Source organism: Chrysemys picta, chromosome 19, assembly GCF_011386835.1.
Source record: "Chrysemys picta bellii isolate R12L10 chromosome 19, ASM1138683v2, whole genome shotgun sequence".
NCBI lineage: Eukaryota > Metazoa > Chordata > Testudines > Emydidae > Chrysemys > Chrysemys picta.
This window is the reverse complement of record NC_088809.1, coordinates 18,747,673-18,772,602: the sequence shown is the minus strand read 5'-3', so window position 1 is coordinate 18,772,602 and position 24,930 is coordinate 18,747,673. Positions and strand designations below refer to the sequence as shown.

Below are 24,930 nucleotides of genomic sequence, written 5' to 3'. Positions count from 1 at the left end.
AGCAAGGTGCAGAGGGGAACCCAGGGATATTAAATAATGCTTTGATGGGAAACCAAGCCAACAGGAGCTGAGGGGGGAGGGCAGGGGAGTCTGATGCTGATCGTTATTGATGGCAGGGATGGACTGCGTCAAGGGCAGGGAATGTCACACGGATCAAATCGGGAACGCAGAGTGCACCCAGCCCCTGACAGCCAAGCAGCAGGATTAGATAGATTTTTGAGGCACATGCTGCCTGAACTCATTGGTAGGGAAGCCAAAAATAATCCGCCTCACCCCTCTGGATACAATTTGGGGCAAGTGACTGCCCCTGCTTCCAACAGAGCAACACCTTCGGTGGAAAGAGAGCCATGCTCATTTGTTAAACCAGCCTAGCAACTAATTAATCCCACACCTGGGCTAATAATCTCTCCCCTACTGGGCAGGGGAGTCAGGGCCAGTAAGTGCTGCTGTGGAGCTGTGTGGCTGACGTTCGAAGAATTCCTTTTCATTACGGGGAAGCCTTGCCTCTCCCTCGTCTTCATCAGTGTCAGGATCTACGCAGGGCAGCATCCCAAGAAGCAGCTGCAGCACCTGGGTGAAGGGAAGCAGGAGGGGGACCAGATTCTAGTGCAAACGTACATGTGCCCCGAGTAAAGCAACTGACAAGTAGCCCATTCTGCAGGTGCATTCACGGTTCTACAGCTGTGCAAATCTGTCCCGCAGCTGAGGAGGCCTTCATTTGACTGGTAGCTGTCTAAAGGCAGATTTTGAGCATGGGGGATAAAGTGAGAGACCCCTTTTGGCATAAACCCTCTCTCCCAACAAACTGGGCACGCAATATCTCCCTACCCCTAACTAGCCATCGCCATGCATGGGTACAGGTCTGTGTGGATACATGGGTACCCTCAGCCCGAGAAAGAACAAATGGATTCTCAGCTTTACAAGTCTGGAAATCACACCCACCCACCCCTACTTTGTACTAACAGTAGGGTCTGAAAACTGTTTTACATAGATTCACATTGTCTGTAATGCAACAGAGAATTCCATGATTCCCATTTTAGAGAAACGGAGGCAGAACATAGGGAAGCAGTTTGCCCAATATCGCCCAACAAGTACGTTGCAGAGCTTGGAAAGAGCGAGATCGGCCATTCTCAAAGTGCAGTCCCTCCTCAGTAGTGGGCAGAACTGGATATTCTGAGACCTAAGCAGTGTCAGAGTTTAAGGCCAGAAGGGAACACCAGAGCATCTAGTCTGACCTCCTGGTCATGACCACCACCCAGCAGCTGTGCACTAACCCAACAGCCGAAATGAGACCCATGTATTACGCCCCACAGAAAACTAGATTATGTGCCACTGGCACAGAACAAGAGGAACCAAATTGCACCCAGCAATGGCTGGGAAATGATTCAGTGAGATACACCCAGATAATCCTGGCAAGCGGCCCGCACACACATGCTGCGGAGGGAGGCGAAAACCTCCACTGCCAATCTGACCCCGGGGAAAAATTCTTTCCCGACCCCACGCAGCAATCAGTTAGACCCTGAGCACATGAGAGAGAACCAGCCAGCCAAGAACCAGAAAGAGAATGCTCAGTGCCACCCCAGAGCCCTGCCCTGCCTCCCCCATCCAATGTCCCTTCTCCACCTATGGCCATCCCTAATACTCCAGAGGAAGGAGCATTTAGAAAATCCCTTTCTGGCCCCTGCAGGTGCCTGGCTGAAACCATGTGGTGGGTTTGGGGATGGGAGGTGGGTTTCTCTCTCACATGAAAAGGTCTGCAATACAAAAGGACTGGAGAACCCCTTCATGGGGCCATGTTCATTTAGAATGTAGATGAAAGGGAGACTGAAGCAGCGCTAACGGTGGATAAATATTTAACAGTGACCCCCCACCACCACCTAGCCCCCAAGAGAGGAGCAGCCACCATACAGAGAAGAGAGCAAGGGAAGGAGCCAATAGCAGCTCAGCGGTTATCCCAGGTGGATTATTAGAAATTATTCCATGTATTTAAGATTCTCTAACAAGTTTAGTGAACCAGGCGAGAAGTGAATTATTCATTGGCTTGGCCCAGTTTTCAGCGTTGTTTGGTCTTAGAGGGAGCAGACACTGGAGTAATTTTATAGGTTTAGATGCTTCAGGATGTTGCACCTGTCTAGTGGGCTGCTAGGACGCTGGTTGTCACCCTGGACTCTGCATTCACACTTTGTAGAGCTCTACAAAGGGTGCAGCGCTCACTGCTGAGCAACAGTGTGATGGGATTCGCTCACCACTGCGGTGCCTCCTGCTGGCTGTCCTGGGAATTAGCTCTGTTTGCCAGTGCGCCCTCTTCTGGTGATGTCTTGCCGCCATCACTTCTGCTCCAGGACCGACGTCACTCCAAGGACCACGGCATCCTCTTCAGGACACAGCCCTCCGGCTGTGCCACACTCCATGTCCGTCCCCCCACCCCCGTTCCAGGGGATTGTACCACAGTCCAACGGTCCAGCTTCTTCCTCAGAGGCGAGTGGGGATGAAAAGGGACCCGGACCCGCCCACAACTCTGGGTCTCGGCCCAGGGACCCTGTAGATGGCAGCCATGTTCTGTGTCCACTCCAACCTCTCCGTCTACTTCTCTGGGCCCCTTCCCCGCAGCCCCAGCACCTTCTCCACTCTTATCTCAGGGCTTCAGCATGCCAGTCTTAGCAGTCAGCCAGGAACTCGCTCTCACTCCCTTGATCCAACCCAGCACTGCTCTGTCCAAGGTGCTAGCTTTCTTCCTCCTGCAAGTCCTCCCTCCTTGAGCTCCAGGGAGCAACTGGAGCTGCTCTGCCATGCAGCTCTTCTTATATGGGCCTACCGGGCCTTGATTGGCTGCTCCTCCCAGCCCTTCTATGATTGGCTGCCTCCTGCACAGTCTCCCTAGGGCTCTATTAACCCCTTAGAGCCCAGTGTAGGGCAGGCGCCCCCATCACAAACAGCAACAGGCGGAGCTGTTCATCAGGGCGTGGGGCGGGTGTTTCTGTCCCATCAGAACAGCATCCTGAGAAGAAAGACGAGCTCATGGTTAAGCACAGGGCTGGAACTGAGAAGACTTGGGCTCAGCAGACTCCCTGTGTGACCATGAACAACTCATTTCACTGGTCTCAGTATAATGGAGAGAATAATACTCCCCTTCTCAGCTATTCTCTTTGGGGCAGGGGCTGCCCTATGCAAATGGAACCTCTGGGTGGTACCATAATATAAATAATAAAATCACACGGCTTAAGGCTAGAAGGGACCGTTGTGATCATGTAGTCTGACCTCCTGCATCACACAGGCCATAGGAGCTGATGTACCGAGATAAAAACCATTGGCAAGGGAGCTTGATGAGGTCAGATTCCTCCTAGTCGGGAGACTGTCACCTTACATGCAGACACCGACAGTTGTCCCCCTCGTTGGGCATCTCAGCAGCTAGATCCAGGGCCAAAGAGTGTCACTTCCAAGGAGGTGATCCCTCCAAGCCAAGGATGAGCGGCCATGGTAAGGTGGTGCTGGGGAACATTTGCCCTGGGCGGCCCATGCTGTACCTGCAGGCAGGATGTATCTGTGGCAAAGCACAAGTCTGGGAACTTGTCCCACTGACGCAGCTCAGCCCCCAGTTTTGTACGTGTCCCGGTGGAACGAGGAGGCTCAGTTCATTAACTGCTTTGAGATCTTCCAACAGAAGGCACTATACAGGTGTGTCATATTGCTTCATAGAGAAAGGATTTTGATCTGTAGTCGCATCAGACTGGCACATTTCCCTCAGCACTATTATTCATATGAAGCGAGTCTATCTTTTTTTATTAATCCAAGATGAATGGGACATTTGATCCCTGCAGTATCTCAGAACCTCGCCATCTGCAAGAGCACTGCAGCGGAGTGTGAAGTCTTGCAGCTAACGCCCCTCTGCTAACACCCCAAGAACAGCCAGTGCAGAGTGCTCCAGCAAGCATGCACGTGAGGCTATTCGCATTTCACCCTGGCCAGCACTACACTGGGCTCAGAGAGGAGTTTTGCCAACAGAACACAGCACACAGTGGCAGGGTGAGAACGGGGCTGGCTAGAAACTCAGCATTGATTGCAGGGAACTCTATTGACTTTTTAAATTGCTGACAAGTTTGGAAGAAGTTCCATTCAGTAGAACAACAGCTTCCCACAGACAGTGGGTATAGGCGAAGGAGGTCAGCAGTAATACCTTCTGTTTTCAGGAAGCAATAAATACAACAGCCTTTTATCGCCTCAGTTATACACTCCCACTCTCTGCCCCTGGGGAGATCCAAGTGCCAGATGGATGAATTAGAGAGAACGGGGAAAGGTATAAAGGATTCTATTTAACGTTATCTACACAGTACCAAGGAAATGCCTTGAAGGCAGACCCAGCGCCTGTTGATGGAGCCACTGAAGTGGAACTGCCGAGAAGACACCTGTCTAAACACAGGCTTCCAAGAAATCCCTGGAACTGGTGCTCTGGACCCACCCACCTCAGGAGTTAGGCAAGGATTGCCAGGGTGGGAGAGATGAAACGGGTTTTGCCGAACTAGAGAAGTCTCCGAACCAGAACTAGCTCAAAATCCCCCTCAACTTTGAGGAAGGCTGGGTTCAGACGTAGCAATTCAAGCCCATCTTGAAGCAATGTCCAACACATTAGATCTAGATCCCATTTTATCAGCCTCCACCCACCCTCCCTTGAGTCTTGTGGTGGACGTAAGAAAAAAAGGCTCTGGTTTAGGGGATTTTTTTCCTGGAGAACAAATTCCTCAGTTTAGCCATAAAACAGGCAGAGCCCAGGGATCGACCAGGTAGGCTTCCCATGCACCACACTGCTGATGAGTCTCGGCCGCCCTGGAGGGACCCCACCTATCTCCACAGTCCTGTCAGTCCTCGCCCTCTCTGCAGCATTTGCTAACATGGCATCAGTTAGTGCAGACTATGATAACGATTTGTGCGATGGGGCCCGCTGGGCATTGAGCGCCCAACTGAGACATACAACTACCCTCACACTGACGATTGCAGAGCCATCAAGTGGCGACAAGGTGTTGTGTAGAAAGGCCAAGACAAACCGGCCTTCCTTAGCCCTGGTCCAGTCAGGGAGGTCTTAGCTTTCTGTGCAATTACCCTTCCAGGCAACTGCTGCAGATGGAAACGAAAAAAGACCAGTGAGAGAAATCATGGGGAATGCCTCAATATACAAATGAGATGCTTTTCCGCCTGTGTCCTGGTGCCAGTTCATTGGCTACTCATCTGACAATTAGCTGCACCCTGCCCCCCCCCCCACTTGGAAGGGGAGTGAGAGGTTGGGAAAGCAGGAAGAGAACAATAAAACCTTTCTACTAATTATTCAGAGATTAATTTCCATTAATGTGTCTGTTACCAGGTTAGTTTGTTACACCAGCTGGGAAGAAAACACACCAGGATGTGGACTAATGACAATAAAAAGGTTACTTGTTTGTATGTCAAATTACTTAGGTCATTTTGAACACCAGAAAGAACATGGCCTTAGGCAATTTTATTCATGACGGGACATTTAATTTTTGTAACTAAAGAAAATATTTACAGTTCTGGGGTGAGAGAGAACTATTTGGGCATGTTGGGATCATTTATTTCCTAGTTCTGGATGTTTGGGGGTTTGCCATCATTAGCAAATGGGATAGAAAGTTGGAGACAATGTAGTTGCTCACTCAAAAGTGACTTTAATCAGGATTCTAAATGGGAATTAGGCACCTCATTCAGAGTGACACCTAATTCCTGTAGGCACCTTTGAAAATTCCCACCCCAGTCTCAAGGCCAGGGAGGCATGCAGGAGGGAAAAAATAAAAATAAAAAAGTGTTTCCTCCTAAGAACCTGGTTTAGTTTATTGCTTTGGGTTATTCCACCTCTGCCTTATATCCTGGGAAACACGGTCTTCTCAGAGGCCATAAATTGCATTTGTTTTAGGATTACAACCATGCAAAAGGATTATTGATTTTTCATAAAGCCACTAAGGAGCCCCATCTGAAAGTTCCCACCATGATTCACCTTCAGGATTTACTGATCCTGTATCGCCTCCACAATCCCGACTTGGTAACGTGGCCGTATTCTTTATAGGGCTTACTTACACTCAGACTGGAGTGTAGCTTGGTTTCCTAGGAAAAACGGACCTGAAGTAGCACTACTTCTGAAGATATTATTTATCCCCTGTTCCCAAGATGTTCTACAGGTCTTTCATACCAACGCCAGGATTTTAGTGTCAGCCTATTAATTTCTTGGGCTGGATTTCTGTCATGTCTTTTGATCCATTTTTGTATCCATGACTTTTTGAAACAACACAAAAGATGCATGACCCAACCATTTATACAGTCTGCATAAATTTTAATAACACCAATACGTTTGGTTTCACACCTTGCGTGCTATGGAATTTTAATCTGAATTCTCCAATAAACATCATATCTCCTCTCTTTATAGACAGTCCTGAACCGAGACCCTCAGACTCCCTATTTGGTACCATTACTGTGACCCCTGTTTTTATCTTTCTTCCTCCGTCACTGGTGCTGAGCAGGGCTGACAGCTGAACTATTGCTTGTCAGGTTGATTCTCCATCAGCTAGATCCAGGCTTTGGGACCCAGTCACAAATTGCATGGAAGGAGCTTTGTCCAATTTCTGACCCATTCCTTACTTCGCCATCCCCTGGCTGACAGCTGAAGACAGGTCTACTTGACGGATGATTGTCACTTGGTTGACTGACTCTGGATCCATGAACAGATCACTAAGCAGCCAGGATATCACAGGGGAAAACGATCCATCAATGCTTCAAGCACGTTGAGGGACAGAGTGCTGCATTCTATCCACGGGAACCGGTACAGATCACCTGCACTCCAGAAAACCTCAAGGCCAGGGGAACAGCAGCCCTGATCAGACATCCATTTTGTTGCGCCTTCTTATTGACTGATCCTAAAAACTACGCAGATGGAAGAGACCGAGTCGATTATTCAGACCATCCCTTGGATTCTTTCCGACAATGCATTTCCCAAGGCTCAGAGAGACATCAACCACTTTCCCAGGGAAAGCCTAGCAGTGCTCAGCTCTAGGAAGTACGTTTCCTAATATTCGGTCTGTATGATTGTCTCGTTACTTCTAGATAAACCCATGTTAAAGAATTAGGTTTCTCTGCATGGTGCTTGCACAAATACTTGTAAGTGGTGTTCATAGCTAAATCCCTTTTCCTCCCCGACGGCTGCCATCTTGACCACTGCACCAAGGACTGAACCAGGCACCTCCAGAGCTAAAAACAGGAGCTGCTACCGCTTGCGCTACAGAACCAAAGCTCCCAAGGTGCCACTGTAACGGATTCCTATCCTCTGTGGATTGGGCACGGGGATTTGCAATACACATTTAGCAGTGGGTTACAACACACCCACTCAGCTTTATATAGATGAAGGGGTGGAGGGCAGCCTATTGCACAGTGAAGATGGTTGGAAGAGAACCTGCTGAAAGCACTACTTAGACAGGACTTTGGTGCTAAGCAGAACTACCTGGGTCTTTATACTATCCCCATCACCACGGTACCAGGACGCCCAATGCCAATTCAGGATGTTCATACTGAATTGGAGAGCAAAGCATGAAGCAACAGCATAGAAATAATTTCTGAGAACTGAGTATCTGAACGGTGATGTGGGAAAAGGACTAGAACACTCAACACACCCTTGCATCCCCAAGGCAGGTGGTGAGAAACATCACAAGAGGACTGTGGTCAATCAAGGAACTTGACTTGGGGATAACAAATGCTGTTTGAGGCGGGTAAATCCAGAATAAAGAGCCCAGGCCAAGAAGTTTCTGATGTGAGCGGTTATTGCAGTGACTGGGATAGCACCTGGAGCCTGACGAGCAGCTGCACTGAACAATGTAAAGCAGGGTGCAAAGCAGCACAGAGGGAGAGAAATGCAAAAAATGTGAAGGAGTAGATTGGGTCGCTCCCACAGCAAGGCAATGCTTGCAGGGTGGGAGTGCTGGGGAATGAAAAAGATAATAAGCCAGCTAATTGATGCTAACGTGGATTGTTTCAGCAGAGGACTTTCCAATGGCATTTGCAGCCAAGCCACCTCGGTCCTGCGTTCCTGACCTGGTCACGCACAGACTGTTCCACTAAGGTCAGGGCTCCTCCGGGAAGGGACATAGCATGGAATGACAGTGGGCTTCAAAAGTCATGGGTTAGCGCTCTTTGGAGGAAGATCGGTTTGTTAATTCGTTCTACAGGGGTCTCAGGGTTCCCCCTATTTTTTTACTGCCCCTTCTCCCCAAATGAGCTTCCATCCATGCCCTGCTGGGCTCCCCTGAGCCCACTAGGGAGGGGCAACTTGAAAAATGACATGCGGTGTTTCTTCCAGGGGCTAAGGGCATTACCTGTGCAGCACAACAAGCGTCAGGGCCAGCTTTGTATCCCCCATGTGGTAGACAGAGACAGCTTTGCAGGTAGCCAGGTTTGAATATGGAGGTCAGAGTGCAATAAATAACACTACACTTCGCATTTATATGATGGTCCACCACAGAAGTGCAGCCACTTCTGGGGTGGTGTGCAGTAGCCATTCTGTGCCAGCAGTATCTGTAAAATCGTCAAGGCTTGCTTTATGATTGGCAGGTGTCCAAAGCTACCTAAGGTGATTTTTGTAGAGGAGGAGAGACAGAAAAGCCAGGAGACCTCCTCCTATCACCATCCCGTCCTTTTGCTGCAAGGAAAGATATGGTTCAGTTCATTAATAGCAAGTTTCCCCCAGGACTACAGAAGCGCAAGGCATCCTAGCTGCTACCTGTATTGCCCTGGTAGCTGGAGTGCAGCACTTTCCCCTCCTTCGGAGCACTGCTAGGAAAAAGAAGGCAGGAACAGAAGAATCCACATAAACTGTCACATGCTAAGTGAGCAAGAGCCAAATGGCTCCTGTTAAAAAGCAGGTTCAATACTCGGGTTCAGAATCCAGTTTCTTAAGCATTCTCAAGGCCCAATTAAATGGTTCCATTGCCCCATCTCTCTGCCAGCTTCCCTGGGCTGGGATAGCTCTGCACGCACCACCCACCCCATGCTGGACTCCTGAGGACCAGAAGTGGTGAAACATCTGCAGGCAACTTGGAAAATGGGCCAGTTTCATTAAAATTCACCTACATTTCATGATATACCCCCCTCAGAGAGCGTCTGTGTTTCCAGTGAAAGAAGATTATTAATAAACAGCCAGCAGATTAAGTGACCAATTATTAACTGTTGATCAAAGGAACTACATAGTGCAAAGGACAGCGGGTGAGATTCAGACCAAGAGTAAGTACCACTGATTTCAGCGGCCCCTCACCCACTTACTCCAGGTCTGCAAATGGAGTGGTGTGTTTAAAAGCAGCACTATTGTCCCGGAAAACAATGAGTGTGTGCGAGACCCCACAGCACTGGCCATTGTGTACCAACACTCCCAGACCTAAACGCATGTGGCGCTAACCCTATTAACCTGAATTTCCAGCTCAAACAGAAACTGCTGGTTACCAAAAGCACAACATTGCTTGAGAGTCTCAGATGGTTGCTACTGATCCCTACATGATGGTTCAGTGGGGCTGTATTGTATATCTATCAGAGACCCTTAGGTATTCTGTTCAGCCAATGGCACTGCTCTTGCTCTCAGTAGAGGAGCTTGCATTGCACTAATTGGCTAAGGATGGCTAGACTAGGCCATATCAACAGAGCCCCAGAGACACCGCTGTGAGGAGTTAGGCACTTTGCCTCTGCACTTCTCCCATGCCCGAGGTCCTCCAGAAGCATAAAAGTCAGGCAGGCATCGAACTCACATCTCCGCAGCTGCCCAAGCAGAAAGCTGCAGGGAGAAACAGTCTGGTCTTAGAATCCTGATCACAAAAGAAAGCCGGGTTTCTGAGTCCATCCTTCTCAGCAGGTGGTTTGCTCCGCTTGGCTGGAGTCGGAACTCCTGAAACAAGTGAGGGTTTTGTGGGTAACCACTAAGTACCGAGCGCTTCAGAACAGGCAGACGAGAGGAAGGGGGCTTAGAATCTGGGTTTGCAGCACACAAACCAAAATTAAATAATTTGATTGGTGTGATACTGCAGACGCAGGAATACTTGCCAAAAAGAAAGCCAAGCCTTGTTAAAGAACTGGGTGGTTATAGCTAAATGCAGACTATTGGCTGATCCTGCTCCCCCGTTGCAGTCCATGGCAAAAGTCCCTCTAACCTAGTGGGGGTTTAGCAAACACTAAACATTTGTTATCAGCCTTCCAGGAAGAGAAAAGAGGAAACTAGGCTGTTGGCCGATCCACCATGCAGAGGAGGCTAGAAAGAGAACAGAAGTCAGAGGCCCCTTTTGCCTGTGCCACGTGGCTACTTTCCAGGTGGGAGTCCTTGAGCCCCAACTCTTGCAGAAAAGGAATAATCCGAGCATTCTGGCCGTCACGCCCTTTGGCAATCGACAGGTCTCTACATCCCAGGCTAGGTGCGAACACACTTTTCTGCCTGCCTAGACAGGCACCACAATGCCAGGACCTTGCTCTCCAGGCCCGTCTATACCATAGCAACTACCATGTTGCAGAATCCAACACCGCCACAAGTGTCCCCCGCACAAGGCTCAGCCTCTCTTTATTCCATATGGTAGATAGCAGGAAGCCTAACGTCACCGGGCCTTGGGTCACAAGTGATGCAAGCCTGGTGGTTTCGAGGTGTGGCCTTAAGAGATATGCACAAGTGGCTGCTAGGAAGTGTGTTTAGACACAACTCTGACCCACGCCATTTAGGAGAGACCCAGATTGGAAATGCTGGTGGGTGTTGCAATTCACAACTGCTGTGCTACAGCAGAAATAGGTCTCTCTCTTTCAAAAAATCTTGGCTTCACTGAAGTTAATGGCACAACTCCCATTGTCTTCAATGGAGCCAGGATCTCCCCAAGTGTCAGTATGAACAGGAGGGAAGGCTGCCCAGTTATCTGAACTCCCTACCACCTTTTCTGGCCATTAACATCACACCCCGGTTTTGATTCGGGAGAACCACATTCACCCAAACAGGGCTCCGCTCCAGCTCCAGGCAAAAACCCGCAGCTCCACTGCTCCGGAGCTGCTCCGGGCTCCGCTCCAAAGCCCTGCACCCAAACACTGTGGTGGTGTTTTAAGAGCAGCATCTGCACATTCCCCCCAAGGGACACTGTAAAAGCAGCAGAGAGAGCAAAACTGGTGTGTTACTGGGCCAGCTAAATATTATTCCCGCTTATCCATCCATCGCTGAGTGGAGAGTTTAATGCCTTGGAGTTCAAGAGCAGCTACTTTGCCTCAGTGTTAAGATTCCCAGGAAGAATGATCATCCATTCAGAGCCACACACAGCACAAACAAGGGGGACAGGGGACAGGAGGGCCACAGGAAAGGAAGCTAGGCTTGGCGGAGGAGGGGGGGAGGGACTAAACCTCACTCCTCCCTCTATCCCCCGAGCCTAGACAAACAGAGAACGTGGGCTATCGCCCCTGTCCCACGCTTGGCCACAGAGCATGCACAGGTCCAAGAGCTGGCACTAGGGATCTACAACCAGCAGACGCCCAGAGCACGGGAGCAGCAGTGATAAACCCCTCGGACAGGAAGAAGAGGGAAGGGGTAGTGGGGCAGGCGAGGGAGACTGCAGATATTGGTACCCCACCGGCAATGCTTGCATTTAATTGTTCTGGCTTCTATCAGGCCAGAGTTACTAGTGCCTCACTGGAGGGAAGGAAGGCGCAAAAGGGAGGGAAGGAAGGGGGCCGATGGAAGACCGGAAGGGAGAACCAAACTAAGAACTCAATTTGCAGAGGCACTGAGCACCCACTGCTACAGTTCAAGTCACCGGGAGCAGCAGAGGCTCCGATCTCTGAAAACAAGGTCCTCAGCATTAACAGCATCAAAAGCCTCTTCTTAACCCCCCTCCCTCCGCCCTCTGACAGCTTCTCCTGACAAAGGGAACCCCCTGCCCCTGCAGTAGGGTTGCCAACCCTTCAGGATTGTCCTGGAGCCTCCAGGAATTAAAGATTCATCTCTAATTAAAGATTGTCATGTGATGACACCTCCAGGAACACATCCAACCAAAACTGGCAACCCTGCCGTGCACCAGGCCTCCAGCCACTGCACTTGCCATCGATGGACTCTGCTTTTCGCACACCCCTTTCCACCCACCAATTCATTGCCAGCTACAAAAAGATAAATCTGGGGATGGCTGGGGTTTTTGGCGCAGATCCAGAAGAATTCCTGCCTAGCACCCCAGGAGTTATGCCAATGCCTCCCGACCCGCAGTACGGCAGGGGGGTTGAAGGAGCGAGGGCAGCTCCCGAGGGAAAGGGAGGGAGCCTTTGGGAAGTAATGGAACTGGAGCAGCCCCCGAGCCCGCAGCCCTAAAAGGCAGAGGCTTAGAAGAACAGAGTAATAGGGACAGCGGGGATGTGGAGAGACAGAGACATGGGAAACCAGAACGGAGTTTGCCTGGCCGGTGCTGCCTTATTTTATTGCTCCGATCCTCATGGTATGTTTCCACCCCAGAGGGCCAGATCCGAGCAACTTCCTTGGGGGTGGGGGTGGGGAGAGGGAGGAAGGTGTCTCTTCTCTGGGGGCAGAAGGGAGACAGGAGATTTCACCAGTTACTACCCCTGCTTACACTCCAGTCAATGGGAAGTTGTAGACACGTTATCAGAGAACGGCCACCTATATATTAAAGAATAGGGGACCAGGTGTATCATTAAAGTGACGCCACCTCCACTCCCTGTGCTCCGCTCACAGTGCAGAAATCGGAGGGTATGTCAGTGTCTGCCCCTTTGCATAATTATTGCTTGAAAACTGGACTCTCATCAAATGCTATTGGCTCCTCAGTCCAGATAGGATGTGGGGCAATAGGCCACAAATATGGGATGTCTCTTAAAGCACTGGGGAGATGAGGATCGGACCCTACATTTTTAATTCTACCGCTTTACAGTAGAATAGGTCTACGTCTCCCTCAGGAGTTTTTCACGGATGGATCTGCACCAGTGTAAATGCATGGGTACGAAGCAAAGCTTGTGCCATGGTGACTTAAGGCAGGGCTCGTTTACCCTGCGTTATCGGCAAGGCAGCACTGCTTACCACTCTAAAGCGAGGCATCCAAATTGTTTGAGGTTCCAGGGCTGGCACTAACCCCTCGGATGTCACTGATAGCCAGCAGCATGGGGGCCAGATCATCCCTGTCACTGAAGCTGTCCCAGCTAGCAGGGAATGGGTGGCCAGGCTGGAATGGCAGCTCCCTCCCTTGGCCTCCACTGCAGCTCCCAGAGGTCTGAGGGGCCATCTTTGAGAGAGGCAGGGCAACCTTCCCTCACACCCAGCCACACAATGACCGGTGAGGAGCGGGCAACCAGGCCAGAGCGTCGCTGGTGTGGCAGCTGCTGGCAGTGCGGGGGCCCTTAGAGGGGCAGAGACCCATGAAACTATCCCGGATGGTGGAGATGGGCAACAGGAATTAGGCATCCTAGGTAGCTGGCTCTAAGGCCTACCTGCGAGGTTCACCCACCACACACGCAAGCCCCAGGTCAAGGTCAAGCAGCTCAGTGACATAACTAAGTCCAACACGTGTGGAAGAAGCGAGTTCCTCTGCTTCCCCAAGCCACGGCCTTCTACAAAACCCAGCGCATTAGGCCACCGACTTTCTCCTGCTTTCGTCCTCTCACTCACCCCACGGCGACAACGTTTCCCCTCATCGCTCGGTCCAGGAGAGGGAGGGAGCTGAAGTGACAATTCCTACAGGCCAAAACCTGCGCGGCACAGAGAACGGGAAACGACGTCAAGCCAAGTTCCAACAACTCCGAGAGAAACGCCAGGCTTCAAAAACAGCCAGGATGAGAGAGATTTCAAAACTCTCCCCGAAACACAGGCCCAGTAAATTCCTTTCATCAGCCTGGAGCTGACAGGCTTGAAAAGGCCCTTTTATAAAAGTGAAGCCGCACAGAGGTCTGAGGGAATGGAGGAGAGAATTATTAATAACACTTTGCACTTCCATAGCCCCCTTTCATGCGAGGAATCCCAAAGCGCTCCACAAAAACGAAAGCATCGAGGCATAGAAGGGGCCTGCGTTTTTGGAGCCGGAGCATGAGGGAGACCGTCAAGAGGTGACTTGTCCTGTCATTGGGGCTGTAGCCTAGAGGTGCCACCCGGACAGTCCGGTTTTTGGCTTCTGTGTCCGGGTGACATTTAGGGTTGTCAGGTGCTCTCAACCGGAAAGTCTGGTCGAAAAGGTGACCCGACAACCCTAAATGGCGCCCGAACCAAAAGTCTGGTTACTACGTGGTGGAGGGTGGCGCCGGGTCATTAACTTGCACCAGCCCTTGCTCAGCCAGGGCCATCTCCTACCTGCAGGCAGGCTCCTTGGGACAATCCAGCGAGCAATGGGGGTCGGGGGGAGAGGAGCAAGCAATGAGGGCGGGACCTCGGGGGGGGGGGGGGGGGGACAGGCAGAGAAGGGGGCAGGGCCTCTGAAAAGGGGTGGAGCCTCAGGGGAAGAGGCGGAGAAGGGGGCATGGCGTTGGGTGTCCAGTTACCAGCAATTAGGAAGGTGACAACCCTACTCTAGCCTAAGACTTGGGAAACCCAGGTACAATCCCCTGCTCCACCACAGACTTCCTCTGTGACTTGGGCAAGTCACTTAACTTCTTTGTGTCCCCGTTCCCCATCCGTAAAGACAGGGATAATAGCACTGCCCTCCTCACAGGGGTGTTGTGAGATAAATACATTACTGTAGTATCTGAGCACCTCACAATCTTTAATGGGGGCCCTATAAAAACCTCAGATCCTTTATAATTTCATACATAGGGGAAAGATATGACAGTAGAAGGCTCTTTAATCTAGCAGACAAGGGTCTAACAAGATCCAGGGGTTGGGAGTTGAAGTCAGCATAGTTTAAAATGAAAATCGATGTAATTTTTTTTGAACACTCAGGGTGATTAACTATTGGAACAGCTTCCCAAGAGAGGTGGTAAATTCTCCATCGCTTGGCATCTTTAAATCTAGATGGGACATCTTTATCAATGATACACTCTAGCTCAGCCACAAGAGTGTTGGCTCGGTACAGGAATTGTGGGAGGAAGTTCTCTAGAGTGTTGTTATTCAGGAGGGAAAACGATCACAACACTATCTTCTGGCCTTAAAAATCTATGAATTCTGTCTGACCCTGGGATGTAGAGCAACATCTGTGAAGTATTGGTGGCCCTGGATTTATTGCAAGTTTCTGAACCAACCGGCAGAGATGTGGCAGCAGGATGGAGTCCCCAAACACAGAACATTAGCCAAATAAAGCCATAACCTCAGAAGGGAATTCCTGTTTGAGAAGAAAAGGGATTGCTGGGAACAGGTCAAGCTGAAATCCAGCTTTTGCTATTGCAAAGCCAGTGTCAGCTGCCTGTAGTAATGTTATAAAAATCTCTCCTGATAAGCTCTGATGTGGTCCTATGTACACCAGGGATGCATGTCAGCAAAGACAAATGACAAGAACAGAAAGTCTATTTAAGCCACCGACCTCAAGAAGAAATGAAATTAATGCCGTCAGCGAAAATGCAGAGACTGAGAGCATGCGTAACATCAGGGGTCAAGAAGGAGCAAGGAATAGTTACCAATTCAGCAAGATTCACTGAACCAGAGAACTAAATGAGGATAGAACTAAGGTGTAGCTAACATACAGTGATCCATTATTGACACAGATTCTCAGCTTGAGAGACCACAGGGTATAGTCATCATGGCACCTAGTCCACAAATTTTGTCTGAAAGAAAAAATAAGAAACAGAAACAAAGCCAAACCATCCCCTAAACAATTAGCTACCAATGCGATTTAGGAAGACCTCGCTCAAAAGTGGTGAGTGACATTTATATAGTGCCTTTCCTTCAAACGGATCCTGAAATTATTTACAAACTGATTTGTACACACTGGATTCATTTCACCCAGCACAGACATGCGGCCAGCTCTGGACTGGAACATGCAAGCTCTTTAACAGTGCATAACATTACACAACAGTTTAGAACGGGAAGTGAAGAAGAACATCGGCTCCAAGTGAAACTACAAAGGTGAGAAAATTTACGACAAGGAATTACACAAATCAGAATTTGCCCAGGATGCTACATCTCTCACAGAAAACGCCACGGGATCTTTAATGACCACAAGCGGACAAGACTTCTGGTTCTGGAGATACCCTTCCTTTGCATAAGGCATATAGCCACATTATTCCTTTACCACCATGCTGTAGGGTTGGTTCAGTACCAGTTCAGAGAACAACAATCAGTATCACTTCCCGCAGTAACTGTTTTCCTTGGAGGTAGTTCAGCTCCATCTGGCACGCAAGAGCTAACAAATCACACCGGCAACAGTGTGGTGGCTGCAGCACGACGAGGGATACCCAACCATCACAGTTTGGATGCGATTGCAATGTTTTATTCAAAGAATGCAGCTCCCAACCCCCAGCTAGGGCATGGCTGACAAATAAGGATCCACACGGCTGTGAGACCTCAGCCACTGGCAAGAGAAGACTGATATAAATCAGAATTCAAGGGATCCATCCTTGAGATAACAAGTCACCCATCAGCTCCCTGAATGTTACGAGAAGAGTCCTTTGTGGGCACCAGCTAGTCCGTGCAATAGTCACAATGCAATAGCGTAACACTGTAGAGTCCGTGTACTCTACAGACATTTCACAACTGCTCAGAGAGGAGGAAAGATCCCAGAACATTCACCTCTATGCAGCGCATCTCCAGTCTGTCTGTGCCACAAACAACAGAGATCAAGCCCCGCTTGCCACAAAGGGGACATGCCTGGTTTCTGTGGCAAGGCCAGTGCTGCCCTCTAGGATCCACCGGGTAGAGGCACTTTGCTGGCAGTTTTCGAGAGAGTCGTGTTGTAACCCTCCGTGGCTGCACACAGACAGCTGCTGAAGATGTACATGGGGTTTGGAAGAATACAGTTCATTCCCAGAGACACAGTCCTGCCTGGTGAGCTGGGAGCAGTTCCATCAGCTCATGTAGCAGAGGGAACCAACACGCACTCTACCCAGCAGACGGTAAGCACGCACACCCACCAGCGGTGTCTAACCTCTCACACCCAAGGGCCTAACATTATTTCAAAGAGGTCAAGAGGCCACAATCAATACTTTGGGGTAGGTTCTCTGGCTCACTCTGCTCCATCTCCACCCCTGAGGCCAGTGCGAAGGGAGCAGAGACCATGCACAGATCCCTACTCGGGATTCCTCCAGTGTAGCAGAGTCCCTGGTAGTAGCAGAGCCTGAGCATTTGCCCCTTTGCTTCCCTCCTTGCCACCCATGGTGCAGGGGGGACGTTGGGGTGCAGAAGGTGTGTTGAGGTAGCGGCTGGTGCATGCTGTGCTCCGGCTACCCCCAGGTGGCGTTCGGTCTCTTGGGAGCCAGAACCAGCTGGCTTGAGTTACAGCAGCCCCCCGTGTGGGGTCAGAGAATCGGGGAGCCGCAACTGGCTATAGGTTCTCAGCTTCTGCTCCTTCCGTTCCCTGGGGGGCTGCATGGGGGAGGGGAACAGTCCTTTGTTAGGGTCCCACAGCCCAGCAGGAGCGACCTGCCTCTATCCGCTGCAATGCAGCCGGTGGCCAGCAGGGTGCGGTTCAGCAGCTGCAGCAGGGAAGATGCCCGGCTCAGCATGCTCCCAGAGCTGCCGGAAGCAACGCTCCCACCTTCGCCCCATAGCCATGGGTCTCAAACAGCCCCCCCCAAAGCCCACAATTTAGAGCCTCAAGGGCCAAAAGTGGCCGCAGCTTGGATACCCCCGACGTCCATGGTCTGCCCCCTGTCTGGCAGGGGACTCCCACAGCCCGCGCAGTCGTGAAAAGGGGCACAAAAGAAAGGGGCAGAACAAGAGGAACAGAAATGGCCCAGTCCCAAGAGCACCTCCCACCTCCACCCCCTCACGTCTCAGCTACAGTGCAGAAGCAGCGAGGGAGAGCCAAGCTGGCAGCCGGGTCTCCATGGTTCTTAATGCTGTAGAAAGAAACTCACTGCCTTTTTATTATTACGCCGCAGTCTGGTCCCTTCGCAGCACACAGAGCAACTAGTGTTAGCAGCAGAGAACTGAGTCAGAGCCCCCCTTTGTCTCAGCGTTCTAACTAAGAACCACATTGGTCTCTCAGACCAGCCTGCTCTGCCCCTTTTGTGAGTTTTCCCATCCCTGGCGTTCTACAGGCCTGTCAGCTTCCCGACCTGAGAGACTGGCCTGGGGGACTGCAGTGCTGCTGAGGTATCCGAGCGGAACTATCAACCCTGCTCCACCAGAACATACAGCATGCAAATCTCAATGGCAAAGGAAGAGTGGTGCTCAGGCGGGAGGGATGTAATTAGATCAGTGGCACCCCTGCTCTGCAGGAGCCGGGCTGGGAGGCTGGTGGGAGGACTGGAGCACCCCAAGTTTGCACGATCAGGGTGGAAGTACCAGAAGAGGCTGTTCTTCTGGCATTTCAGGACTTACTCTTTGGACTGCAGTCACACCGACAAGCCCCAGCCATGGACAGGATCCATGCTGCTAGGCGCTGTACAAACACAGACCAAAAAGAGGATTCCTGCCCCAAAGAGCTCACAATTGAACTATAAAGACAAGAGACAATAGAAGGGTATGTGAAAAGGAGCACAAGGAAACAATGAGAGAATATTGGTCAGCATGACAGGCACCCGTCTCAGCGCTGTCACCCTTTTTGTAGGCAGGATGGCAGAGGAGAGTTTTAAGGAGGGATTTGAAGGAGAACAGTGAGGCAGGACTTGATACTGATCCCAGACTGATGATGAATAAATGAATTCTTTGTATTGCAGTAGCACCCCGAGGGGCCCCCGACCACGTTCAGCCAATTGTGCTAGGCATTGCTACAAATACTTACTGGCTACGTCCACGCTGGAGCTGGAAGGTACAATTCCCAGCTGATGGAGACGATTGAGCTAGCCTGCTACAAAACAGAAAGGCAGCATCGCAGTGCGAGCAGTAGAAGGAGCTAGGCCCCCCCAAGTATATGCCTGGGTCTCAGATGGGATCATACGCGGGGCGGGCAGCCCCTCCTCCCACTCGTGCCGCCTCATCTACACTTTTAGCCCTCTAGCTTCAATCAGAGCTAGCACAGGTCCGTCTCCTCAAGTTGGAAATCACATCTCCAGCTCCATGTGCAGACTGACCCCATGAGAGGCATTCCCCACCCTCAGAGAATTCACAATCTAACGAGACTAGACAAAGGCTAAGAGAAAGAGAGGACTCTTATCGCCACTTTAGGGAAACTGAGGCACAGAGCGACAAAGCAGATTGCTCAAGGACACGCAAGGACTCTCGCAAAGCTTGGAACTGAACCCAACTCTCTCAAGTCCCAATACAGTCCTTTAGCCATGACTTGAGCTCCTAGGCTCCATGATAATAACCATCCAAATTTTCCTGTGACAAGTTCCACTGCCTCCATTTACCTTTTCCGCCCACTGTGGTGGGAATAGAGAAGCCTGGCCTTTTGTTTAATGAAGATCTATAGGATATAAATAGGCATAGTCAGACTGGATGTCTGTTTCCTCTCCCGTCCAAGTCAATCTTCGTGCCCCTGTTATACAGTCTGTCCCACTGAAATATTCATTGAGGAACATTTTGCCCTCCAATTTAATGGTCAAGCTACCTTCCCCGAACCAATCACCTGCTAAATGCAGGCTTTGACTCACTGCCCAGACTCACTAAAGGGCCCTCCTGTCATTTGGAGCTTAGGAAACATTTGTCCAGAGAGAAAAGGCTTCTCAGTTCTTATCCGCTGCCCTATTAGGAATTCTTCCAGCTGTAGAGTAAGCAAGTTTAGCTTTTAGAACAGATGCCCCCAAAACCACTGAACAGCCTCCCCACTCCAAGCGAGAGGAAGGAGATCAAAACCAGAGCGTTCTGCTCGCCTTTTAATGAAGGTCTCCCTCCCCGCAGCCACGTCTCCAAATGGACTTCGGCACTTGCAGAAGCGAGACTCGCTGTCTGGCCTTCAGCAAAATGCAGACCACAGAGTCAAGCGCAGCAAGGTTTCAGCTTGCTCTTCCATTAGGTGAATGGCAGCTCCATAGAGGAGGGGAGGAAAATTGCAGTCATGTGAATGAATCATTAATAAAAAATATTATAAATCCAGCTTTGGAAAGGCTCTCTTGGTAAGTTCCTTGATTCAGAACAGTGCCTGAGTGCATCCTGTTCTATCAAGGTTATGCAGCCAGAGACCTCGCAGCTAAGATCAGTGGGCCAGATCCTGCTGTCAGTTACACGAGTTTTAATCCAGAGCAACTCCAGTGAACATCTCTAAGAGCAGAATGTGGCCCCATGTGTGGCTGTTTGAGATAAGGAGGCCCCCAGTGCTGCTGATGGGGTGGAAGCAGCAAAGGAAGGGGTTTAAGAGGAGGGCTATCAAAAATGCCAGGAGATTTGGGCACCAAATCTCTTATGAGTAATAAATAACAACCCTATTTCTTATCTAGCGCCCAAAGCACTACACAATCTTTAGTGTATTTTTCCTCCCAACACCCCTGTGAGACGGGGCAGTGGTATTATTCCCACGGGGATGGGCAACTGAGGCACAGAGAGACCAAGTGACTTGCTAAATGACTTATGGTGGCCTTGAAACATCTCAGGCTAAAACTTGAGATGCTCATCTGCTCAACATCCAAAGGTTGGGACCAAACACTGCAGCATGGGTCTGGAAAGAGATGTGCTGGTCGAATGCCTCCCTGCTGTATAGCATCTGAGTGCCAATGAGCTGGAGAAATGAGGCCAGCAAACTTGAGCAGGAGAAAGGAAAGTGGGGATGTTGCAAAACCTCATGCTTCCTATGGGTGGTGAATATTTAAATTGCTGCTAACTTGATCTTAGGTACCTCTGTGGCCCCCCCATCAGGATAATATCTGAGCGCCTCACAAGCTTTAGTGTATTTATCCTCATAACACCCTGGGAGGCAGGGCAGCGCCAGATAACTTTTCAGATGGGGAACAGAGGCACAGCGAGACTAAGTGACTTGCCCAAGATCAGCACAGGAAGCCACAATCACAACTCTGTAGAACATTTCACTACTCACCACCTCCCCCACTCCAGCACACACACCAGCCCAGCAGAAACTCCCCAGCTCTAGGCCCTGAATTGTTTGACACAGACAGTAAGCAATGCTGCACTCAGTGGAGAATGGCGTTCTGGCTCGATTCAAGCCTTGATATGAGAGGACTCTCAGTCTGCCGAGATCAAGGTGGAAGATGGGCAAGTAAGAATTTCCATTGATATAATTCATTCCACTTATGGGTCTCAAAGCCCTTTATGAATGCAGGTCAGTGCCACTCTATGCCTTTAGAAATGGGGAAAGTGAGGCACAGAGCGGTGAAGGGACTTGCACAATTAGAATCCTGGGCTCCACATTCCAGCCTTGCATAGCTAGTGGCACATGTCTTTTCTATTACAGTCTAGGTGAACGCTTTTGAATTTCACTGATTGTCCGAGATGGGTTCATAGAGCACCGAAAGAACATCTGTTAAGCTCATGGTAAGAAAAGCTTTGAAGCATGGCAGAAGTCTACTGTTCCCAGAACCTCATAGAGAGGGAGGATCTTCCAATTCTAGATCATGAGAGCAGCTAATCTTGCATCTGTCCCCATAAATAACAGGCGTATTGTCCATCACAACAAGCCTTGTAATCACAACTTTAAAGAGAAGTGTGTGAAGACGAGAGATCAGCCGAAAGCTGTTGGGTGAACTCCAGACATTTCTGCCTTGGTGACCTGCCACTCAACACAGACATTTTAAAATTACGCAACTCACAGACATGCAGCTCCCTCCCTCGCCTACTAGCATTTCTGGGAGTAATGTTAATCGTGATGAACGACTCCCTCCCCTCCCCCCTCCCACACAGAGCAAAGAGCCAGCGCAAATCACATCCACTCCGTGTGGTGCTTTGTCCTCAGCCACATACAGTGGTTGATGAGCCTTGGCTAACAGAGATAGGTCTTTTAGCTCCGGCCATAGCGGCTGATGCTTTCAGAGCCAGAGGTCCCATGTTCTATCCCCACCTACACGGTTAAGCGATGGCCAGCTGCGCACGCAGACTGGACACTCAGGTTGGCAGAGCATGTCAGTCCCCGCCTCTCTCCCCAGTGAGGGGTCATTCGAGAAGAGAAGGACAAACATCTAAGCCATCCAAACAGGCAAGCTGATGGCCTCCTACCTTTGAGTGAAGCTGCCGTGTCTGCCGCCTGACCCGACCTCCAGTGCCCAGCAGCAAGGGAGCATTAACTTGACACCTAGGGGGATATCCCACGGACAGGAGAGCTCATGAAAGGTTGCCTTAATGCAAGTCGGCTGCATGAGGAAGATGCGCTAATGTCCAGAACCAGCATGGCGTGTTCATGAAGCCTGCAGGTGTCCCATATTGGGAATCCTTTAGGTGATGTCCCCCACCTGGAACAATCACAAGCTAGCTGTGCTGGGCTGGAATTTGGAGCTTACAAAGCCCATGGTGGTTGGTCAGCACCCACTCAGGTAACGGGTCTCCACAGCATGCATTATAATATAGTGCAGACAAAGGGCATAGACCTTGTTCTCAAGGCATTTTAAGGACCATGCCAGAACACTTACATTGTGACGTAAAATGAATGGGCCTCATTAGGACTGGGACATGGACTGGGCGTTGCATGCTGTACATATTACTGTTAAGTTGCTGCTATTCATCTTCACCACAAAAGCTTTGAACAGTTCAGCCTTCACCATCATCTCTTCCCTTCACCTGCTCTAAATCTCTTACCTGTCCCCTCTGTAACCTTCTCTCATGCCATCCTACCCTCCTGGGGACAGCCTCTTCTCCGGCAAACCCTTCCTCCCAACACACCTCTCCCGCCGAGGCCAAGCCCTGCAAGATTCTCACACCCCTTCCCCGATCACAGCAGCACTCACGTACCCCGTGGCTGATGTGTGTTTGAGCAGGACCGTAGAGTCCTCGGGGCAGGGACCATGTAGGGTTATTTGTTTCTAAGGTTCTAATCATACTGCTGGCCCTTGGCAAATAGAGTCAAAGGACAAGCATTGCAGTATGTGATGGACAGAATTTCACTATACGAGGCAGGTGTTTCTGAATGATTAGGTTGTGAAGGAAACCCATTTCCCATTGCAGCCATCACATGCTGGATGGATCAGTGTGCATGAAAGAAGAGGTCCCACGTTGCTGCTCAAGATGAAGGAGCAGCAATACTGCCTATCAGTGGGATGTGGCATTCAGATCTCCAAGACATCACAGTTTCAGGTCGCCAAAGCCTCGAAAGGCTTCAGAGACCGAACAGTCAAAGTCAAGTTTGCCTTCATATGGGAGCTTTGAAAATAAAGAGGACTGCGAGTTAGGCGGGATTTTTGGCAAAATATGATCTCATCCTTCCCCTCGCACAGAATGCTTTGCTTATGCACCTGGGTGCAGCAACAACTCTAAACAAGCAGTTATCCAAAGTTTCACAATGAGGCCCAATTCCGCATCCACTGAAGTCAACTGTAAAGCTACAAAATGCTACAAAAGCAAGCATTTGGGGCCCAATCCTGCAGAAAAGCCGCACAGTTCAGTAGGTAGGAAGATCCGCGTTGTTCCAAGCTCTGCTGCTGACTTCAACAAGAGTTCTGTGTTGCTCAAAAGCGTTTCTCTTGCATCAACAGAAGTTGGCCCAATAAAAGATATTCCCTCACCCATCTTGTCTCACTAATTTGTGGCGTGTACTTGGAAAAGTCACTTCCCTTCTCTGAGTCCTCTCCCACTTTTTGGCTGGCTGGTCTGTTTAGAGTGTAAGCCCTTGAGGGCCAGGAACATCTCTCACTATGTGAATGTACAGTGCCTGGCACACTGGAGCCCTGATCTCTGTTAGGGCCCCTAGGCAATATTGGAATACAAACAATAATAATAAACCCACCATGCATGAAGCTTTCATTGATTGTAGTCAATAGCACTTCGATCAATTTCCACCGTATGTGCTCTAGGCTTGCTGTCAGGACATGGGACAGTCTCTTAGCAAAACCTGATGTTTTATCTGCTCTTGTCACTACTAAGATTAAGTGGAGATTTTCATCTCACAGGGCTTTTTCCATCCAAAAGTTCATTCCAGTGACATTTCTGTTTTGTGTTTTACTCCCTGTGCTAACAGCTGTTTGAGAAGAAAACCAGTGAATACACAAGATCTGTAGACTTGTCGGATTATGGTGTAACAGATCAGGAAAAGAGAATAAAGAGCAACACATGGAATTCCTTCTGGTATGCACAGAACTGAGTCCACAGTCAGCCAATATGCAATTATCTGGACAACTATTCAAGCAACCTAAAGGAGTCCAATGATTTTTAGCTTGCAGCATGGGGTGTCACAGGGTTTGAACATAGGACCCTCAGCTTGGCACCTTCTATGTGCTTTGTAGTTTTGGATCAGAAGTGAAAACTATTTCATAGATTCAGATTACAAAGCCAGAAGGAACCACTGTGATGATCTTGTCTGACCTTCTCTATAACACAGGCCATAGGACTTCCCCGAATTAATTCTGGTTTGAACTATAGCAGATCTTTTATGGTCTACTTCATTATGGTGGGGGGGGGGAATCCAAAGGTTTTTTTTTAAACCCTGCTGTTCCATTGTCACACATAATAAACATGGGATTTAGGATGTTGGGATACAATTACAGGGGTTTGTGTTAATTTTTTAAATTGCAGATGTCACTGCCACTCCCAGTTTGCATCATTAACATTATCTGCAGGCAGATCTGAGACAAACTGCTGTCTAACAACTGGGGACATTCAATTCTAGGCAGCACGTTAGCAATAAATGTAGAAATCCCCGCTAATTACTTAAGTGGCGTATTAAGCAAAACCCCTTGTAGAAATTCCGATGATCTTCAATAACTTCCCCACATAGATCCCTTGTTAAAGTGATTTCTATAAACCCTGGTTATGGCTTTAACCTCAAATGCTCC

General features: G+C 49.8%; 1 protein-coding gene and 1 long non-coding RNA gene across 5 annotated transcripts in view; one reads left to right on the top strand and one right to left on the bottom strand.

Moving 5' to 3' along the window:
* The window catches only part of SH2B2 (SH2B adaptor protein 2), a 70,343-nt gene that overhangs the window by 39,370 nt on the left and 6,043 nt on the right, over nt 1–24,930 (bottom strand). The gene's annotated exons all lie outside the window — the stretch shown is intronic.
* On the top strand, nt 15,981–24,636 carry LOC135976576 (uncharacterized). The gene is made up of 2 exons (XR_010593825.1): nt 15,981–17,013; nt 24,117–24,636. It is a non-coding gene; the product is annotated as an uncharacterized LOC135976576 (long non-coding RNA).